The 22,438-nt window shown below is 37.8% G+C and overlaps 1 protein-coding gene across 4 annotated transcripts in view; it reads left to right on the plus strand.

The window, feature by feature from the left end:
- LOC105483054 (tetratricopeptide repeat, ankyrin repeat and coiled-coil containing 2) overlaps positions 1-22,438 on the plus strand; it is a 475,702-nt gene that overhangs the window by 54,800 nt on the left and 398,464 nt on the right. Inside the window, exons 1-2 of one of the 4 annotated variants that reach the window (XM_011743612.3) lie at positions 15,877-16,519; positions 18,279-18,421. The exons of the other annotated variants lie outside the window; for them this stretch is intronic. The gene's annotated coding sequence lies outside the window, so the exon portion shown is untranslated. Of the gene's footprint in view, positions 1-15,876; positions 16,520-18,278; positions 18,422-22,438 lie in introns of those variants that run through there. 4 annotated transcript variants of the gene reach the window in all.

Here is a 22,438-nt window from a genome sequence, read left to right on the forward strand (position 1 = left end):
ACTCAAAACATTTATTATGATTCCATGTTTTCCTCTATTAACTTTGAAATTATATACCCTTTTGAAATTTTTTCAATGGTTACCTAAAGATTAAAACAATCCTAAGTTTATCGAAGTTTGATATTTATATGTTTACCCTCTTCTTGGACAGTGCAAGAGCTTTAGATTCTCTTCACCTATCTTTAACCTCCACAAGACATTACTGTTCTATGTAATCACTATTACTTAGATATGCCCATATATTTTACCCTTTCTTTGATTTTCATTCCTTCCTGCACCCCAAACTTTCTAGATAGAAGTAACTTTATCTGAATAACACCCTTTGTTTTGTTTTATTTTATTTTATTTTTAGAGACAGGGTCTTGCTGTCACCAAGGCTGGAATGCAATAGCACTGTGATAGCTCACTGTAACCTCAAACCTCCAGGCTCAAACATTCCTTCCACCGCAGATTCTGGAGTAGCTAGGACTACAGGTGCATACCACTGCACCTGGCTAATTTAAAAAAAATTTTTTTTGTAGAGATGAGATCTTGTTACGTTTCCCAAGGTTGGTCTTGAACTCCTAGCCTCAAGTGATCTTCCTGCCTTGGCCTCCCAAAGCTTTGGGATTTCAGACGTGAGCCCCCATACCTGGCCAAGAAGACTCTTTTAGAATTTCCTTTAATGAGGAGTCGTCTATGACAAACTTTACTTTTGTTTGTCTGAAAATGTCTTCATTTTGCCTTCATTTTTGTAAGATTTTTTTTCTTTTTTAAGAGATGGGGTCTCTCTGTGTTTCCCAGGTTGAAGTGCAGTAGCTATTTATAGGTGCAGTCCTAGTACACTGCAGCCTTTAGACTCCCGGCCTCAGGTGATCCTCCTGCCTTAGCCACCCGAGGAGCTGGACCTACAAGTGGATGCCACTCTGCCTGGTTACTTCTAGGATACTTTTATGTGACTATAATTCTAGGGTGCAGTTATTTTCTTTCAGTATTTTACAATGTTATTTATTGTCTTCTGGCTTCTTCCATTTTTTTCTGGTGATCAGCTGTCAGTCTAATTGCTACTCCTTTAAAGGCAACCTGCCATTTTTCTCTCTGACGTTTTCTAGATTTATATTGGTATGCCTAAGAGTATTTTCTTTTTTATCTTTATCATTGAAAAAAATCTTTATATTCTGGCCAAGTGTGGTAGCACATGCCTGATAATCCCAGCACTTTGGGAGGCTGAGGCAGGCGGATCACTTGAGGCCAGAAGTTCAAGACCATCCTGGCCAACATGGCGAAATCCAGTCTCTATTAAAAATGCATAAATTAGCCAGATGTGTTGGCACATGCCTGTAATCTCAGCTACTTGGGAAGCTGAGGCAGGAGAATCTCTTGAGCCTGGGAGGCGGAGGTTGCAGTGAGCCAAGATTATACCGCTGCATTCCAGCCTGGGCGACAGAGTGAGAGACCCTGTCCCAAAAAAAAAAGAAATCTTTATTGTCTATTCATGTTTTTATTCATGTTTGTAGGATTTCTTGACTCTGTGGCATGTCTTTTGTCAGTTTTGGAAAACTATTAACCCATTATATCTTCAGATTTTAGTTTTTCTCTCATTTTTTTCTTTATCTTTTTTTTTTTTCTGAAACTCCAGTTATACATTTGATAGACCATACACATATCATCTCTGACTCCTACATTTTCTCTTAATCCTTTCGTCTTTATATGCTTTATGCTGGATATTTTCTTTTGACTTATATGCTTTTCGTACTTTTCTTTCTGTTCCTCAGATTGTGTAATCTCAATTGATCTATCTCTAAATTCACTGATTTTTTTCTTTTGTCTGCTCAAGTCTGCTATCATGTCTACTGACATTTTTTTCAATTATTGAATTTTTCAACTCCAGAATTTCTATTTGATTCATTAAAAATTTTAAATCTCTGTTGGTATTCTTTATTTGGTGAGACATTGTTCTCATATTTACATTAAGTTCTACTGACATAGTATCCTGTAGTCTTTTGAACATATTTAAAATAGGCAATTTGAAGTTGCTGAGTATCTCCAACATCAGGGCTTCCCTCAGAGACAATGTCCATTGTTTGCATTTTGCCCCTTGTGTATAGGCCATACTTTCTGGTATCTTTGTATGTCTCGTAATTTTTTGTTGAATCCTGGACACTTTAGATTATGTAATGTGTTATCTCTGGAAATCAGATTTTCCTCCTCCCCAGGGATTTATTTATGTTGTTTTGATTATTTGTTTAGTGACTTCTCGGAACTAATTCTCCAGAGTCTGTGTTACTGTGCATGGCCACTAAAGTCTCAGGTTGGTTTGTTTAGTGGTCAGTTCATACTAGACAAAAATTTTCTAAAGTGCCTTCCAGGCTTTGTCAAGGGACTTTTTATACTGAGCAAGCTCTGAGTAGGATCAAATAGACAACTTTGTGGGTGGAATATTCCCAGGAACTACTAGACAGGTGAAATAATGACAATTTTTTGGAAATAAAACTTTGAAGGAACTACAGCTCTCTTTTGCCCCTTTCATGACTGTAGATTGTTGACTGTTGAGGCTACTGCATAGCTGAAGAGAAGGGGATGGGAATAGAGCAAGTCAAAATGCCACAAAACTTGCTGTTTTTTAAACTAACATTCAGCCATTATTCTTGAATATATATTGCCTGGATTGCTGCAAGCCTTTGACCAAGTTTATTCTGACAATTTTGCCAATTTTCTTATTGCATTTTTGGAGGAGAGAATTTCTGGATGTCCTTACTTCTCTGTTTTCGTTGACATCACCTCACTGTTCACTTTTTCATGTTTTCTTCTAAATTTATGTTGGGACTAATCATGTTATAGATTCAAGCTGCTTTCAAATTTGACATTTAAAAAAAAGTTTGGGCCGGGCGCGGTGGCTCAAGCCTGTAATCCCAGCACTTTGGGAGACCGAGACGGGTGGATCACGAGGTCAGAAGATCGAGACCATCCTGGCGAACACGGTGAAACCCCGTCTCTACTAAAAAAATACAAAAACTAGCCGGGCGAGATGGCGGGCGCCTGTAGTCCCAGTTACTTGGGAGGCTGAGGCAGGAGAATGGCGTAAACCCGGGAGGCGGAGCTTGCAGTGAGCTGAGATCCGGCCACTGCACTCCAGCCTGGGCGACAGAGCGAGACTCCGTCTCAAAAAAAAAAAAAAAAAAAAAAAGTTTATCCCAAATTTCTTTTCTGTCATAGAATCATTTTCATAGATGCCTTCAGTTGTTTACTTTTGACAGCAGCACTAGCATTTTCTGTGACTTCACAAGAGTACCTGACCTTAGACCAGACAAGTGACTCTTACTGTAGAGGAAGACATCAAATCTGTGCTTTAGCAAAAGCACAAATTATTACTTACTAGACTTTTGAATAACTACTGTGTTAGTAGAAATTATATTATTAAATCAATACATGTTAAGGTTCTACTGTAGTATTATAGCTTATTTCTTTGATTTTCTGGGTATTTAATTATATCAGTAATGATTTTTAGGAGTCTGATTCTAATATTTATTCCCTGTTTTTTCACATAAATTGTTTACAATTTAGAATTGTTATAAAAACTGCTTTGTATTGTGTATGCAGAGAATGCTATTTGTAGAGAATCAGTATTTTTGCATAGTAAGAGATTATTCCAAGACAACAATAAATGTTATATTAAGAGAAAATGTATTTATGGAAAGATAACATTAGTGTTTTTATTATTACAGTTTTTTCCTTAACCCTTAATGAATAATTGAGTAGATACTTTATTCTTTATATTAATTTTGGCTCATGGCTTATTTTTAGGGTTAATAAGGGAAGTTTTCTCATAGGTATGTAATTTTAAGGTTTTTTTTTTTTAAATCAACTTAGTATTTAGTTTAAAAAGCATTTGTAATGAAGGGAATTATCTGTCTTAATTTGTCTTTTAAATAGCTGATCTGAATTTTTGTGTGGGCCACTAGATAAATATTTCACAGAAATAGTTTTTATATCAAGTTTATTAAAACAAGATAAATTTTATCTGTCAGAGTTTTCCCTCTAATGACATGAGAATATTAGCTTTGAATTTTATAAATTCAATAATTAAGATTTATGATGTGAAAATTATTTTTTTCTGATGCTTGTAGCAAGTACTCTGAAGTTTTCTAAAAAAAAAAAAGTGTCTTTTAAATTAAATGAGCTCTAAAGAAAATATGTGTTTGTGTTTTCTAAAAGTTCATATATATATTAAATGTTTATATATATTTTCTTATTTTTCCTAACTTTATCACCTTAAATTATTTCATTAAAAACCTTCAAATATGCTTCTTTGAATCAAGTAATGCTATTGTTTGGTATCATTGTGTGATTGTTTTGGTAAATCATTATTCAAGTATGCTGGTGGGAGTGGGGAGATACTGGCAATTTCAGATATTCAAGAATTCAGAAAGATTAGTATCATAAGCATAACATAGCCTTTGGAGAATGTGTGGAAGGCAGGAGATAGAGAAACAAAAGTGAGCAAAGTACGTAAAACTTAAACACAGATAATTGCTGGTAATGTACTACAAAAGGTAGAATTTATTTCAAGAATACAAAGATGTTTGTACATCAGAAAATTAACAGAACTTTTCCAATTAGAAAAAAAATTTTAAACCACATGATTATGTATTGAAAAAGTGTTTTATAAGGTGGTACAGCAATTAAAAATATCATTAAGGCCAGGCGTGGTGGCTCATGCCTGTAATCCCAGCACTTTGGGAGGCCGAGGTGGGCAGATCACAAGGTCAGGAGTTCAAGACCAGCCTGGCCAATATAGTGAAACCCCGTCTCTACAAAATAAATTTTTTATGGCTGAATAATATTCCGTTGTGCCACATTTTGTTGATCTTTTCTTCCTTTGATGGGCATTTGAGTTGTTTTCATTTTTTAATCTGTGAATAATGCTGCAGTGAACATTGGGATATGAGTATCTGTTTGAGTTTTTTCAGTTCTTTTGGGTATATAGGGGTGGGATTTCTGGGTCATATGGCAATTCTATGTTTAACTTTTTGATGAATTAACAAACTGTTTTCCACAGTGGCTGCACACTTAATATTCTTTCTGTCATGGCATGAGGGTTCCAGTTTCTCCACATCCCTGCCAACACTTGTGATTTTCTTTCTTTTTTTAAAATTATAGTAGGTGTGAAGTGGTATCTCATTGTGGTTTTGATTTACTTTTCCCTAATGGTTAGTGATATTGAGGATCTTTTCATCAATGGTCATTTTATACCTTTGGAGAAATGCCTATTCTAGTCCCTTACCTGTTTTTGAATTGGATTGCTTGTGTTTTTGTCATTCACTTGGCGGAGTTCTTTATATGTCTGATAAGAGCTTGGAGGAACTCTTATCAAATATGTGATTTGCAAATGTTTTCTCCCATTATAGGGGTTGTCTTTTCATTCCAAGGTCATAAGGATGTACTCCTGTGTTTTCTTCTAAGAGTTATTATGTTTTTAACTCTTACATTTAGGTTGTGGATCCATTTGGAGTTAGTATTTGTATGTGGTATGAAGGAAGGGTCCAAATTTGTTCTTTTGCATGTGGAAATCTAATTTCCCTAGCACCGTTTTTTGAAGAGACTATTCTTCCTCTACTGAATGGAGTTGGCACCCTTGCTTTACTTATAGATTTTTAGATTTCATTCATGTTCCTGGTTCATAACAGAAAGGATGACTAATCCCTTATCAGTAAACGATAAAGATAAATGATAAAGGTAGCAGATATTTTCTAAATTAAATTTTTTATTTTTTACTAAAATGATACAAATGTGTGGGCTGCTGTAAATTTACAGTTAACAATGTGATTTTTAAAAAAACTATTTAGTTTCATTTTTTAAGTTTTTGTTCACTGTTCTATGGTACAGGATTTTAGTTTTTATACAGTGTTTTATTAATCAGCTTTAAATTGATGCACATGGAATACAGGGTCGTGTCCCGAGGGTCTTCTATTCAGAATGGTTCCCCTTAAGCCCAAACGAGTTCTGAAACATTTCTTTAACTCCAGGTTTCCAAGGAGATCATGTTACTTCTATACTCCCCAGTCACTCCTCAGTGGGTTCAGGGTTTTCTGTTCAGACTAGGCATAGAATGAGTGTAATACAATTTTTTTGTTAACAAAATATTTATTTCTAATGTAAGAAACAGCAATGGGTACTAAACCTCAAATTGGTTAGAGATTACTTTTTAGTGAAAAATGTTTCTTCTTGTAATTTATAGAGCTAGTAATTACTAGAACTCATGAACAATATGACAGCAGCAGCACGACATGGTGACTCACTCCTGTAATCCTAGCACTTTGGGAGGCCAGGGCAAGAGGATCTCTTGTGGCCAGAGATTTGAGACCATCCTGGCAACATAGTGAGACGCTGTCTCTAAAAAAAAAGAATTAAAGAATAGCCAGGCATGGTGGCACGTAGTCCTAGTGAGGCAGGAGAATCACTTGACCCCGGGAGTTTGAGGTTACAGTGAACTACAAATGCACCACTGCACTCTATCCTGGGTGACACAGCAAGACCCTGTCTATGAAAAAAAGAAAAAAAAAGAGCAGTCATTTTCTGAATTAAACCTTTTACTTTAAAGTAATTGTAGATTTACATGCAGTTGTAAGGAATAGCCAGGAGTGGTGGCTCATGCCTGTAATCCCAGCACTTTGGGAGGCCGATGCCGGCGGGTCACTGAAAGTTGCGAGTTCAAGACCAACCCAGCCAACATAGAGAAACCAATCTCTACTAAAAATACATAAATTAGCTGGGCGTGGTGGTGCACGCCTGTAATCCCAGCTTCTCAGGAGGCGGAGAGAAGAGAATTGCTTGAACCTAGGAGGCAGAGGTTGCATTGAGCTGAGATCATTCCACTGCACTTCAGTCTGGGCGACAGAGTGCTACTCTGTCTCAAAAAACAAAAAATAAAACAAAAAAAGGAATAATATAGAGAGTTCCTGTGTATATTTGGATTCCCCCAGTGGTAATCTTTTACAAAACTATATAGTATAATATCACAACCAGGATATTGACATGGATAACAGTTGAGATACTGGACATTTCCATCACCACAAGGATTCCTTGGGTTGCCTTTTTGTAGCAGTACCTCCTTCCCTCTCACCCCTACTCCCTTGTTAACCCCTGATAATAACTGCTAATCCATTTGAAAAATTTTTATCACTTCAAGAATGTTGTATAAATGAGTTGTACAGTTTGTAACCTTTTGGGATTGGCTTTTTCAATTTTGCATAATTCTCAGAGGACTCATCCAGGTTGTCGTATATCCATATTTGTTGCTTGTTATTGCATGTATTCCATGGTATGGTTATACCACTATTTGTTTAACCATTTACTGTTTGAAGGACAGCTGAATTGTTTCAAGTTTGTGCTATTTTAAATAAAGTTGTGATAAATATTAGTGTACAGGGTTTTGTATAATTTTTCATTTCTCTAGGGCAAATGTCCAGGAGTGCAATTGCCAGCTCATGTTTTAGTTGCGTGTTAATTTATAAAGGAAGTGCCAGCTCTTTTCCAGAGTGACTATACCATTTTACATTCCTACCGACAATGTATCAGTGATTCAGTTTCTCCTCATCCTTACCAGCATTTGGTCTTGTCACTATTTTCACTATTTTTAATGTTAGCTTTTTTTTTGTTTGTTTTGGGACAGAGTCTTGCTCTGTCACCCAGGCTGGTATGCAGTGGCGTGATCATGACTCACTGCAACCTCTGCCTCCTGGGTTCAAGCAATTCTTATGCCTCAGCCGCATGAGTACCTGGAATTACAGGTGCATACCATGACCCCAGGCTAATTTTAGTATTTTTTGTAAAGACGGGGTTTCACCATGTTGCCCAGGCTGATCTCAAACTCCTGGCCTCAAGTGATCGGCCCTCTTTGGCCTCCCAAAGTGCTGGGATTACAGGTGTGAGACACTGTGCCTGGCTTTATGTTAGCTGTTTTGATAAGTATATAGAGGTATCTCATTGTAGTTTTTTTAAAAGTTTTTTATTTATTTGTATAAATGTATCAAGTATAGTTGCAGTTTTGTTACATACCTAGATTGCTTAGTGGTGAAGTCAGGGCTTTTAGAATATCTATCACCTGAATAACATACATTGTACTCACTGAATGATTTTCATTTCTGTAATGGCTCATCATGTTAATCATCTTTTCATGTACTTATTTGCTATTTGTATGTCTTTGGTGAAATATCTTTTCATGTCTCTTGGCTATCTTCTAATTGGATGTGTGTGTGTGTTGGGTTTTGAGAGTTCGCTATATATTGTAGCCTTTGTCAGATACATGGTTTGAAAATATATTCTCCCAGTCTGTAGTTTTGTTTGTTTGTCTGAGATGGAGTTTCGCTGTTGTTGCCAGGCTGGAGTGCAGTGGCCTGATCTCAGCTCACTGCAACCTCCCCATCCTGGGTTCAAACGATTCTCCTACCCCAGCCTCCCGAGTAGCTGGGATTACAGGCATGTGCCACCATGCCTGGCTAATTTTTTGTATTTTTAGTAGAGACGGGGTTTCACCATATTGACCAGGCTGGTCTTGAACTCCTGACCTCAGGTGATCCGCCTGCCTTGGCCTCCCACAGTGCTGGGATTACAGGTGTAAGCCACTGTATAGTTTGTATTTTTAATCCTCTTAACAGGGCTTTTTATAAAGCAAAAGTTTTTAATATTGATGAAGTCCAATTTATTGTTTTATTCTTTTTCCTTTTTTTCAAGACAGAGTCTTGCTCCATTGCCCAGGCTGGAGTTCAGTGGTGTGATCATAGCTAACTACAGCCTTAAACTCCTGGGCTCAAGAAATCCTCCTGCCTCAGCCTCCTGAATAGCTGGGACTGCAGGCACATGCCACCAAGTCTGGCTAATTTAAAAATTTTTTATAGAGACAAGGTCTCATGGTGTTGCCCAGGCAGAAGTTTTACTTTTATTGATCATGTATTTAGTTTCTGTCAACGAATATTTATTCATTAATCATTAAGTACTTAGTATGCTGGTTGCTTAATATTTGAGTTTGGGTTAAATTCTGGGTACCCCATGTACACAAACGTCAGTTCATCTGTAAATACAAGGTGTTGTTAGAATCATGTGTGACTGTTTGTATTAGTCCATTTTGTATTGCTATAAAGGAATACTTTGAGTGATACAAAAAAAAGATGTTTGTTTATTTGGCTCGCAGTTCTGCAGGCTATGCAAGAAGTGTGGCACTGGCATCTGCTTGGCTTCTGATGAGGCCTCAGGAAGCTTTTACTCTTGGGGGAAGGTGAAGCAGGATCAGGTGTGTCACATGGCATGAGTGGAAATGAGAGAGGGGAGTAGGAGCTCCTTTAAACAACCAGCTTTTACATGAACTGATTAAGTAAGAACTCCCTCATGACCATGGGGAGGGCACCAACCCTTCATGAGGCATCTACCCTTCATGACCCAGATACCTCTCGAGGCCGCATCTCCAACATTGCAGGTCACATTTCAACATGAGTTTTGGAGGGGATGAATATCCAAACCATATCACTGGAATTTTTTTGTACATGGCATATTGAACTTAGTTAAAATTTTTATTGCGCTCTGAATAATGAATGCTCATAATAAACTATATATGTGTAATAGTATGTAATGCAAGTATTTTTATACCATAAAAATATATTTTTTCTTCCAGGGTGCTGTGGTTTGAATATGATGTGTTCCCACCAGAAGTCATGTTGAGGCATGGTCCCTGATGTGGCAGTGTTGGGAGGTAGTACCTTTAAGAGATGAGTAGGTCCTTAAGGTGGATTAATGTCTTTCTCATGAGACTGCATTAACTTTTGTGAGAGCTGGTTGTTATAAAGCAGGTCAGCCTCCTTATTCCCCTGTCTCTTTCAAATGTGCCCACTCGACCTTCTGGTCTCTGCCGCGAGTTGAAGCATCACGAGGCCCTCAACAGATGGGCCACCTGATCTTGGACTTCCCAGCCTTCACAGCTATGAGCCAAAATAAACCTTTCTTCTTTATAAATTATCCAGTCTCAAGTATTCTTTTACAGCGACAGAAAATGGACTAAGACAAAATTGGTACTGAGAGAGTGGAGTTGTTGCTATAACAATACTTGAAAATGTAGAAGCAGCTTGAAAGTGAATAATAGATTGTAGAGGGAAAAATTTGGAGGAGCAGGCTAGAAAAAGCCTGTATTGCCATGAACAGAGCATTAAGGGTAATTCTGGTGAAGACACCAAGAAATCTCCAGAACTAGGGGAATCTGGAACTTCTTTGAGATTACTTAAGTGGTCATCAGCAGAATATTGATAGAAATGTGGACAGTAAAGACCATTCTGATGAGATTTCAGAGGTGAATGAGGAATATCTTGTTGGGTACTGGAATAAAGACTATTCTTGTTAGCAGCAAAGAGCTTGGCTGCAGTGTGTCCATGCCCTAGGTCTTTGTGGAAGGTGGAATTTAAGAATGACAAACTAGGCCGGGCACGGTGGCTCATGCCTGTGTAATCCCAGCACTTTGGGAGGCTGAGGCAGGCGGATCATGAGGTCAGGAGTTCAGGATCAGCCTGGGCAAGATGGTAAAACCTCGTCTCTACTAAAAATACAAAAAAGTTAGTTGGGCTTGGTGGTGGGTGCCTGTAATCCCAGCTACTCGGGAGGCTGAGGCAGAGAATTGCTTAAAACCTGAGGCAGAGGATGCATTCAGCCGAGATCGTGCCACTGCACTCCAGCCTGGTGATAGAGCAAAACTGTCTCAAAAAAAAATGACAAACCAGGATTTCTGGTGAAAGAAATCTAAGTAGCAAAGTGCTCAAGATGCTGTGTAGCTACTTTTGGCCACGTACAGTGATCTATGGGGGCAAAGGGATGATTTAAAGATATAATTTATAGTTAAAAGAGAAGCAGAGCGTAAAAATTTCACAAATTCCCAGCCTGGCCATGTAAAGAATGAAAAAGAATGTTTGGAAAGACAAAACAAGAGTGTGACTTGATGACCAGTTACTAAAGAGAGTAACATGAATAGGGAGCCAGGTGCTAGTCATCAGGACAACGGTCCCCAAGGCATTTCAGAGATCTTGGAGGCTGTACCACCCATCATAGGCCCAGAGGCTGAGGAGGCAGAATGGCTTTAGGAGATGGGCCACTACCCAGGACTTCAGGTGTCTATTCCTTGCATGCCAGTGTGGTGCTGCTTGGCTGCTCCACCTGTGTGGCTCAAGTGGCCTCAGGTGCAGCTTGACTCACATCTCCAAAAGGTACATTCCACAGACTGTGGCAGCAACATGCTGTGGTTCAAGTGAGCCTAGATGTGGCTTGTGCCACAGCTCCAGAGGACGCATGCAGTAAGCCTGGCAGTGTCTATGTGGTGCTAATTCTGCAGGTGTGCAGAGTGCAAGAGGTGTGGAAGAGTGCTTTTCTTCACCAAGATTTCAAAGAATGTCATAGAAAGCCCACAGGCCCAAGCAAAAACTTGCCATGGGGTGGAGCTACCACAGAGGTTCCCTTACAAGGGCAATGCCTGTGAGGGACTTGGAAGTGGGGCTGCTGCTGCAGCCACTGGCAGCATGCAATCCTGGCCTGGGAAAGCTGTAAGCACCAGTGTGCAACTCTATCCTGTGAGAACAGTTATGTGGGCTGAGCCAAGCAAAGTCGTGGGAGCTGGGTTGCCTGAGGCCTTGGGAGCTCACCCCTGCCCTGTCCTAGCGTGTCCAGGTGATGGCACATACAGCAAAAGATTATTTTATGTGTGTATGTGTGTATTTTTTTAAGAGATGAGGTCTAGCTATGTTGCCCAGGCTGGACTCGAACTCCTGGGCTCAAACAATTCTTCCACTTCAGCCTCCCACGTAGCTGAGACTGCAGGAATATGCCATTGTGCCTGGCCCTGGCTGAAAGATTATTCTGGAGTTGTAAGATTCAATGTCTGCTTTGTTCAGTTTGCGACTTGCTTGGGGCTGATTACTCCTTAATTTTTGCTTCTCTCCTTTTTGTCATGGGAATATTTACCTGCTGTCTGTCCTATCATTGTATCTTTGAAATAGATAACCTGTTTTGATTTCACAGGCTTACAGGAGGATGTTAGAGTTTTGAGTTTGTGCTGAAATGAAACGTCTTTCAAGGAAGTATCAAAATGTGACTTTAAAACAGAAAATAAGGATTCCGATTTGGTGGCAGAGGATACTGTGCTATAAAATAAAATATGGCTGGAGAGTGAACTAAGTGCTAAGAACCTTGAAATTGCTTTTGAAACAAATCTGAACTGACTGGTTTTGTTTATATTCCACAGATTTGTAGCAGTTCTGTAATAGTGCTTCTCATCAGATAGACACATGTATTCACACTCATGCGTTCACATCTATTTCCATTGTTTTATTTTCATCCTTTAATTGTTGTTTTAATATTACGGTTTTACTAATTATACAAGATGAATTGTGATAATTTCTGTATTTTGTGGTGCTTATTTATCATATAAATTATTTATTCCTTGGAAGTTTAATAGAACTGTTACCGGAAAGGGGTCCCAATCCAGACCCCAAGAGGGGGTTTTTGGATCCCATGCAAGAAATAATTCAGGGCTAGTCCGTACAGTAGAGTGAAAGCAAGTTTATTAAGAAAGTAAAGGAATAAAGAATGGCTACTCCTTAGACAGAGCAGCCCTGAGGGCTGCTGGTTGCTCATTTTTATGGTTATTTCTTGATTATATGCTAGACAAAGGGTGGATTATTTATGCCTCTCCTTTTTAGACCATATAGGGTAACATCCTGTCATTGCCATGGCATTCATAAACTGTACTGGCACTGGTGGGCATGTAGCAGTGAGGATGCCCAGAGGTCACGCTCGTCGCCATCTTTGTTTTACAGGGTTTGGGCCCGCGTCTTTACTGCACCCTGTTTTGTCAGCAGGGTCTTTGTGACCTGTATCTTGTGCTGATCTCCTATCTTATTCTGTGATTAAGAATGCCTTAACTTACTGGGAATGTAGCGCAGTAGGTCTCAGCCTTATTTTACCCAGCCCTATTCAAGATGGAGTATACACACATTTGCATTTGTTCTGTATTTCACAGAGGAAAAGGACTTTTACATGCATTACCTAATTTAATCTGTATAGCACATATATGAGAGACTTTATAGGTGAGATATTAAATGTATTGCCCAAGATTACACAGCTAGTAGGAATAGAAGCCATTGAATTCTGACTGTATGTATATTGCTGTCCCTGAATAAATGAGACATTTGAGTGGAATTAAGTCTAAACTGAGATCTGAAAACTGTCTTTTCTTTGAAGTAGCAGCTCAGATGTTAGAGATTTTAAGTTGTTAAGGATTATACTGGAGGAACAAGTAGCCAAAAATTTGGTGGCTTCTTGTGCTAGAGTTGAGAAATATTTTGAGAAATTTGTCTAAGTTTTTGCTCTTCAATTTTTTTCTTGTTTTTCGTGGAAACATATTAAATATAGGTTTCAGTTATGTGTTATGGGTTGATTTGTCAGTTTCTTTTATGTTTTATTATTTGAAAAATCACCCTATAAGACATTAAATGTAAACTAATTACCATTAGTATTTCTTCATGGCTTTCCTCCTGATTAAATGTATGTTAATACAGTTGATGGTAATTTTTTTTTAAAGTATGCTGTAGAATATTGGTCTCAATAATTTTATCCTGCTTCTACATTCGTACAGTATTTACTGAAAATGTTAGGGATTCTCTACTAGAGTGGCACATGTGATGATTAGAAGTCGGTGAATGAAGTTTCATAATGTCTTCCAATTGTGGATGCCTTCTTCATTTTTACTGTCTTCAGGTAGAATCTTTGGGGATGGGTAAGTAGGGAGAGAGGGTTGGAAGGTAGAATGGAGTGACAAATAGTGAAGGCTGTTAAAGAATTTCAGCAATGAGATGCCAAATACAGTCTTTAAATAAGAGATCATGAGGCAGGCATGGTAGCTCATGCCTGTAATCCCAGCACTTTGGGAGGCTGAGGTGGGCAGATCACATGAGGCCAGAAGTTTAAGACAAGCCCAGGCAACATGGCAAAACTTTGTCTCTACTGAAACTAAAAAAATTAGCTGAGCGTGGTGGCACACATCTGTAATCCCAGCTACTTGGGAGGCTGAGGCAAAAGAATCGCTTGAACCTGGGAGGTTGAGGCTGCAGTGAGCTGTGATCGCACCACTGCACTCCAGCCTGGTTGACAGAGTGAGACCCTGTCAATAAAATAAAAATAAAATAAAATAAATAAAAATAAAAATAAAAATGAGCATGAGTTGGTTAGGTACCTGTGTCCTTCCATGATTCTATAACGTCTGTTCCTGGTGACCTTTGACTTCGTATCCTGTAAATCCCCCTTTTATTTTTGTTCATTCCTTTAAGCCACATTAACCTCTTCCTACTTGAGGACTCCTATGCATGCTGCTCCCTATGCCTGGAATGTTACTTAGCTCCCTTACTTCGTTGAGATCTTTAATCAGAAATCACCTTCTCAGTGAAGTCTTTCGTGGCCACCAGATTAAGACTCTAACCACTTCTTTATGTCACCTTTTTATTTTGTCCTCCCTTTAAAATTTTGTCTCTGTAGCAATTATCATTATTCATCTTATATGTCTTGCTTTTCTGCCTTATTATCTGTCTTTCCTACTAGAGTGCAAGTTTCATGTAAGTCCATTCTCTTTTACGCTGCTGTATCCTCAGTACCTGCCTGGCACATAGCAAGTACTTAGTAATATTTGTTTTATGAATGAAAACATTTTTATGATATTTTAGGGATGATAACTCTGGTATCAGTGTATAGAATAGACTGCAGTGAGGAAGTACTAATTAAGAGACAATGAAAAGGCTAAAGAAGTGATAGTAGGAATGAAGAGACAGAGGATACACAAGGAAGACATTTTTTAAGGTAGAATGTATAAGAATTGTTTACTAGAGTGGCTGGGAAGTGAAAAGAATGGGAGGAAATAATTTGTTCTGAAATTTCTGGTTAGAGAGACTGGCACACTGGTACACTGCATTGTTCCAGACCCATATTGGATATTCAGTGATCATATATTGAATGAATAACTATTCAGAGATAAACTGGCACCTTTTGCACTAAATTTTGCTTTCAAATGTAATTTATTTGGCTCTGTGGTTTATTTCCATTCTCTGAATTTCTTTGTAAATTACCCTTATTCCAACTTTAGGATTATGCTTCCCTAGGACTTCAGGACAATTTTAAATGTTACAAGCCCTTTTAGCACAGTACTGCAATATTTTAGCCTAAAGATTTATTCCCTGATCATCTACTTTCATAGGTTGGTACTTTCAACCTCCATGCTGCATCCCTCCATGTTGGTGAAGAAGGAAGACAGAAAGCTATGTAAGCCTTATGCAGTCAGCACAAGTCATTTTGTGACTCATTCTTTCCCGTTTAAAGGAAGTAAATTTTCATTCTTCTATTTAGTTTCTTCCTATCCTTAACTTGTACAAGGCACTTAAAATTTAAAGTAGTGGTTTCTTAGTACCAATTGAAGTTTCCCTGGTAAAACTACTTTCATAAATGATCAATTCACTTTTTAACAATAATTTTTTAAAAGGATTAAGTTAAACAACTTAAACTGGTTTAGTTTGGATACTATTGCTGAAGATCAGTTACTGTGAAAATCCAAGTGTATATCAGTATGCCACTTATAATTCTACATTCATAAATTTGAGACAGTGCAAAGAAGAAAAAGAAATACTGAGTAAGACTGATTTTTGATTCTTTAAAAAAGGGATTTAAATAATGAGTTAAATATGTGATTTTGTCCTTAATACGCTATTTTTCATAGGTATATTTTGATATAGAACAATGTTTGTGCCAAATTAAAATGATAAATTAATACTGTCAAAATTTTCATCTGAATATATTTACATTTTTGTTTTCTTCGAGAACTTTAAATATTTCAAAGAAAAAACCTCTTGATAACAGATTTGTGCTTTTGCAAATTTATGGTATTCTGGTCTAGACCATCCCATGGTCTCCTTATGCATAATATAATTATGCTCCTGTTTTTTTGAGATATATGGGAATTTTGATAAAAACCCATACATGTACTCATAATAGTGAAAAGTTAGTGAGAGAACCAAGAAATGAGTCCGATATTAAAGGGAGAGCAAGTGGTAGTTTTGAAATTGGTTGGTACAGCAGTCATAGCCTCTTTGTCCTCAGGGGTCTCTAGAATACCTTTCTGTAAGTGGGAAGCATCTTTCTTACATATTTTATTCCTTACGTTAAAGAAACTCAATAATCAAAAATTTGACCTTAAAAACAAGTTCCACACTCCCCTACCTCATTCCGTTTTCAGAGAATTTTTTTTTTTTTCTATTCTATTCTGGTTTTATTTGACTCCCCGGAGAAAATAGGTTAACTTACTTTTTTCCAGATTTAGAGTGCTCTGACCTAGAGTCATGATTCTTTCATTTGTCACTAAGAATCTTGCCATCAGAAGTACCGGTTCTTTAGAGGAGCCCCAAATGGATCTTTAATACCTTACAGAGATAGAAAATAAGCTGGTCATTTCCGTAAACCACGAAGGAACAAGGTAGGGTTTGTTTTTTCCTTTAATATTAATTTTTAAATATTTCACCTCTGTTATATTGAAGGAACAAGTAACATTGAAAATGTCATCTTTATTATTAGAATGAGAGAATGTTTTGCCTGTATAGGGGAGGTAAAACTTGACTTCTACTTTCAGGGTCTCCAGCTGGACCCGAGAATTAAATTGACATAAGACAGATTAATGGGGGAAAGCATACAGATTTTTACATGTATGCCTCCATAGGGAAATGATGACCCAGACATATATGTACTAAATTGGACAAAGAGTAGTAAATTGTAAAAACTTAAAAAGACACAGGGGCTTGGGCTAGGGCAGTTAATCATGGAGAAATGGCTAGGAAGATAAGGGCTTGTTTTACAAGGTTGGTTGGTTCAGATTTGCCTCGGGTCCCCATCTCGGGTGATAAGAATATTTCTTTTCTCCAGGTACAGGAAGGACAGCTTTTACATTAGAGTTTCATCTTCACTTTTCAGGAAGAAAAAGGAAAGTCAGAGTGCCCTTCTTACATCTGCTGGATTTCAAGTGCCTTTAGTTCAAAATAATCCTTATGCCAAAGGTACATGTTTTGGGGTGGCATATTCTGCCATCTTTCATATGGTAACTCCATGGCTCAATAACTTTCTAATGAAATGCCTTTTATAAAACTACTTCATATATTCTCAGGCCAGTGTTGTTGTTAAAAGGAAAAAAAGGAAAAAAGAAAATTACTTCATGTAATCAGTAGGATATATCAGTGAAATAATATTGATAAAAAGATATATGATAAAGATATAACACTAATTTTATTTATATAAAAAATGGTTTTACTATTTTACAGGAGCTTAGAGTATTGAAATATCCTTGGTATTTGAAGATTTAAACTTGGAAAAAATACTTTGTTCATCTTTTCATACAGTTGATTCAGATTCAGCACACATTTATTAAATGTTTATTGTGTACCATGTTAAGTACTTTAACCAGAATTATCCTCATATATTACACAGCCTACATTAGCTTGAAATGTATATAAAAATTTGAAAATTTTGGGATTATTTCCTTTTTGCTCACTAAAGATTTTATTTTTGGACTCCATAGTTTTGATTAGGAAAGAACTGGTAAATAACATTTATAATTATTGTAAAGCTGCTTAGCCGGTAGTCTATGCCAGACCAAGAGTATTACTGGGAAAGAAATATCTCTTATCCATTTTGTATCCTTAGTCTATAGCATAATGTTTTATAATACATCTTTGTTAAATGACATAAGTTTTCTGAAAAAGTCGTAACATTCTGGTCTTACGTTTTGTGATAAATATAACTAGTGTTCAATCATTTTGAAATAATTTAGAAACCCTTTAGAACAGTGCTGTTCAGTACAACTTTCTCTGGTGATAGATGTATTTTATAAATCTGTGTTGTCTTGTACTGTAATGGAAGGAACTTATGGCTGCCTCTGAGTTTGGTTCGTTAATTCACTCCACAAAGATTTTTTAGTGCTTACTGTATGTCAGAAATTGTGATACATGATGGCGATATTTCCTAGTCTCAGGGAGCTCAAAGTCTAATAAAGGAGAGAGATTTCTAAACCAACAGCAACAATATACTTGGAGGGTAGGGGAGGAGAGGAGAATGCAAGTTGAGTTGTGAAGGACAAGTTAATAGTGGTCCAAATAGAGAAAGCAGCATTTGCTAGTGAATGGAGAGAGGAGACTATTTGGTTCATTCTAGTAACTGCAATAATTCTTTCTATTTCTGGTACCTAGGATGAGTAAGAAAGTTGCTAAAAAGAATGGACAGTTAATCACAGTAATCACTCATCAGTTAATGACATGCTTTGTGTGCCATGCTAAAGACTTTGCATTATATCCTTAAAGCTGCAAGTGAGCCCCTGCAGGGTTTTAAACTGGTAAGTAAAAATAATTTTAACATCTGAGCTTAGTCCTCTTGACCTCGTATTTTAAACTTGAACTTTTTTAGAGGAAATATGAACTTTATGTTAAAATTTGAATTTGATTAGATCCCATAAAGTCTCCTCCCTGGTCAGTTTTGTTTTTGTGGTAGTTAGGATGGTTAGAATTACTAGAGATCTGATTTAAAATACTGAGACCTTGAAGGGGATTTATACATTCATATAACTAAGAATTCCAGCAATAGGACGATTACAGGTAAATTAGTTCTGAAGCTCAACAGCATCACCAAAGACTCAATTTCTTTCTCTTGTTCTACTCTGCCATTTTCAGCGTGTTGGTTATTGTTCTCAGGTTTGTCCTTACATAGCTGCAAGAGGACTGCAGTACCTTCAGCTTTTATATCCACACACAGCATTGTTCATAGACTACCAGAACAACAAATCCCTTCTTGGGTCCCTTTTTCAGTTAAGGGAAACTTTCCAGACAGATGCTCCACGCCATCCCCCACCCCGCCATTCACCTCACATCCAATTGGCCAGGTTATATCACTTAACCTTTCTTAAGCTAATTAATGAAATTGCAAATGTTGTTATTGAGATTCATTTACTAATCAAAGTTCAACCCCTGAGAACCAGCCTCCCTTGAAGCAAATAACTAAAATAAAATCAGGATTCTTTTAGCATGAAATAAGGGATTGGATAGGCAACTACTGGAGTCTGCCACTGTTTTTCTAACCTAGTTTTGGGTTTTGTTTATTTTAAAAATTAACAGTCTTTCTCATACCAAGAGTTAGAAGGACAAGCCCAAATTTGCCTAAGATAGGAAAGACAAGACCACTTTAAGTTTATTAATAATCCTAATATTTTGATAAGAAGTTTGACGGAATGTAGAGCTGTTGTAGTATAAATTAATCTCTCTGAGGCTTACCACTTTGACGATCTTAAATGATATGGTTCTTGACTGCAGAGCTGAGGACTGGGCCCCAAACTATAGGTTTTTAGTATGACAGGCCCTGCCTGGGAAACCAACCAGCAGATCATCCCAGAAAATAAATATCTATGATTGTTCTTGACCAGGGGAATTCTCTTCTGGAATAGGAGTGGATGGGAGATTTGCTCCTACTTAATTTTTTTCCTAAATGTATAATTTTAATGACATAAATCTTTTTTGTACCTGAAAGAGGTCAGGTTTTTCCAAACCCAAGTATTAGAAATGTATTTGTCTGCTTTTTTTGTTGTTACCTTTCATCCTAACCACAGAAGGCTTGGCTGGGGAATGTTCTTTGGGAGAAAGAGAATATTGAAGAAAAAATGATTTTTTTCAAAGTAAAGCCTGGCTGTACTATTTCCTTCAAAAATTTACATCACACTTCATGATCTTAGCTCTGTAATTATTCGTATACTAGTCAGTATAGTCACTTCTTTACTCAGAATGTTGTGCTACTTTGCTGTTCTACTTTGTTTCCATTTTAAAAAATGATCAGACCATTCAGTTTTCCTTTCTGTTAAGCTTCCAGTGGTTTCATGCTCTAAGGATGAGGTACTATTCGATACTTCTTCCTTCTTTTCTGTGTTGTTTCTCCATCCCTGATTATAGGGTGAGCACTTAATGTAAAACTAAGTGGACCAAGTAAAATATTGGGGGACACAGCTTACTTATAAATAAAAGACATAGTCTTTGCCAGATTCTACTGCCTGTAATAAATAAACCAGTATTACTAAAATATGTATGAGAAGTATTGTGATGAACTTCTACACAGGGTACTAAGGGAGTTCCAAGGGAAGGGCTCAATCTCAGACTGGAGGGAAATAGAACAATTCTTGGAGGAGGTGGTGACTATCACCAAGCCTACATAGCAGTTAGCCACTTTGAGAAATGGGGAAGAGGACATTTCAGGCACAGAGTACAGCAAGTGTAATGACGAAGTTGTGAGAAAACTTGACACATTTTGTGAACTATATATAGGTAGTTTGGTACTGTGGTGGTTCACTCCCATTTCTTATATCTGTTTCTTTCAGCATATCTATTTCATTCTCTTGCAACCTTGCACATTGGTTTCAGTTCAAATAGTAGAACATAGCTACCAGGATCTGAGTTTTGTATCTTGTAGTCCAGGCACCCAGAGAAGGATACTGATTCATTTCTTTTGTTTTCACATCCATAAGCTCATGGGTAGGTCAACTCGGTCTTATTTAGGTCTGGTGTCTACCCTTTGACAGGTCAGTTACACGTTGGACTAGGGTGTAGGTAAGGTTTTTGATAATCTCAGCTTGGGTTGGCTACCTATCCCAGTGCAAATCATCGATGGTAGAGGGAGGGAGTAAATTAGTATGGGAGTGAGAGTTTTTAAAGGGCACTTCCTACAAAGGGGTGTATGTGACTTTGAGTAGGCAAAATGACACGCCATCTGTAGGAGCTATTGCAGCAGCATCCAGGCAAGAGATAATGAGGGTCTGAACTAAGAGCGTGGCAGTGGTATGGAGAAAAGAATCAACTGAACTACATGATTGATTGGGTGTAGGTCAAATGAAGGAAGAGTCTTAGTCTTACTTTTTAATTTACTTAACAAAAATACTTATCTAGTGCTTGCTAGAGCTACTGGAGATAGAGCCGTGCTATATATATATCAGATTACTAAAAGGACAACTTCTTCTATACTCACACATTCTGACACCAGATGCATCCCATTAGACAATTCTCCACCTCTTCCAATACCAACTGGGTATCCTACAGTTTAATTCTGACAACCAGGAGTTAGACCCCACAGGTTGAGGACTAGTCCCACAAGACGCCCCCCACTTAGACACGAATTGCCAACTCTAGACCCTTGTACTTCTTCTGACCTACAAGCTATAATTTCTGGGTGCCCATGGCTCCCTTCTTGGGTTCAGTAATTTGTCAGAGCAGCTCACAGAAATCAGGAAGACACTTCACGTTTGCCAGTTGATTATAAAGGATATTACAGAGAATCCATATGAACAGCCAGATGAAGAAGTACATAGGATAAGATCTGAGCACAGAAGCTCTGCTCCTGTGGAATTGGGGTACCCCACTCTCCTGACATGAGGCTCACTGACCCAGCAGCTCTGTGAACCCCATTGTTTAGGGTTTTTATGGAGGCTTCATTATGTAGGCATGATTGATTAAATCATTGGCCATTGGTGATTGAGCTCAATCTCCAGTCCTTTTCCCTTTCCCAGAGTTAGGGTGGGTGGAGCTGAAAGTTTCCCTTGATCACATGATTGGTTCCTCTGGCAATCATCCCCCATCCTGATGCTATTCTGGAGCTTTCAGCCACCAGTAATCTCATTAGCATACAAAAAGACACTCTTATCTCTCCTGGTAGTAAAATACCAAGGCTCTTAGTACCTCTTGTGTCTATTACTGGAGGACTAAGATCAAGTATTATAATAAAAGATGCTCTTATCATCCCAATACTGTAAGAGTTTTAGGAAACTATAATGGTTTTAAGAGCTCTAAAACCATGTCAGGAACTGGGGATGGGAGGCAGAACCAAATATATGTTTCCTATGTCATAATGCTATAACCCACAGAACTTACATTCAAGGACAACACCTGTTTATAAAGGAAGTTTCTGGCTTAAGTGACTGGGTGAATGGTGGTGCTCTTCATTTGAGGTTTGGGGGGAAATGTAATGAATTCATTTTATGAAATGTGAAATTTGAGGTGATGATGGGTTATCCAGAGGACATGAGATATTTGGGTTATGGACCCACAGGAGAGGGCAGAGGAAGAGAGAATTGGAAGTCATGGCCATCCATTGGTAACTGAAGTTTTTAAAAACTATAATGTATAATTTACTTTTTAATCTTGGTGTGCAGTTTTATGAATTTTCACACATGTGTAAATGTGTAGCTACCACCACAATTAGCATACATCACCTTACAGGTTACATCGTGATACTTGTTTCTGATCACTCTTTTCCCCTATCCTTCACCTGGGAAACCAATGAGCTGTGAACATGGTTACACTAAATAACAGATTTTCAATGT

Source organism: Macaca nemestrina, chromosome 17 (genome assembly GCF_043159975.1).
Source record: "Macaca nemestrina isolate mMacNem1 chromosome 17, mMacNem.hap1, whole genome shotgun sequence".
Taxonomy (NCBI): domain Eukaryota; kingdom Metazoa; phylum Chordata; class Mammalia; order Primates; family Cercopithecidae; genus Macaca; species Macaca nemestrina.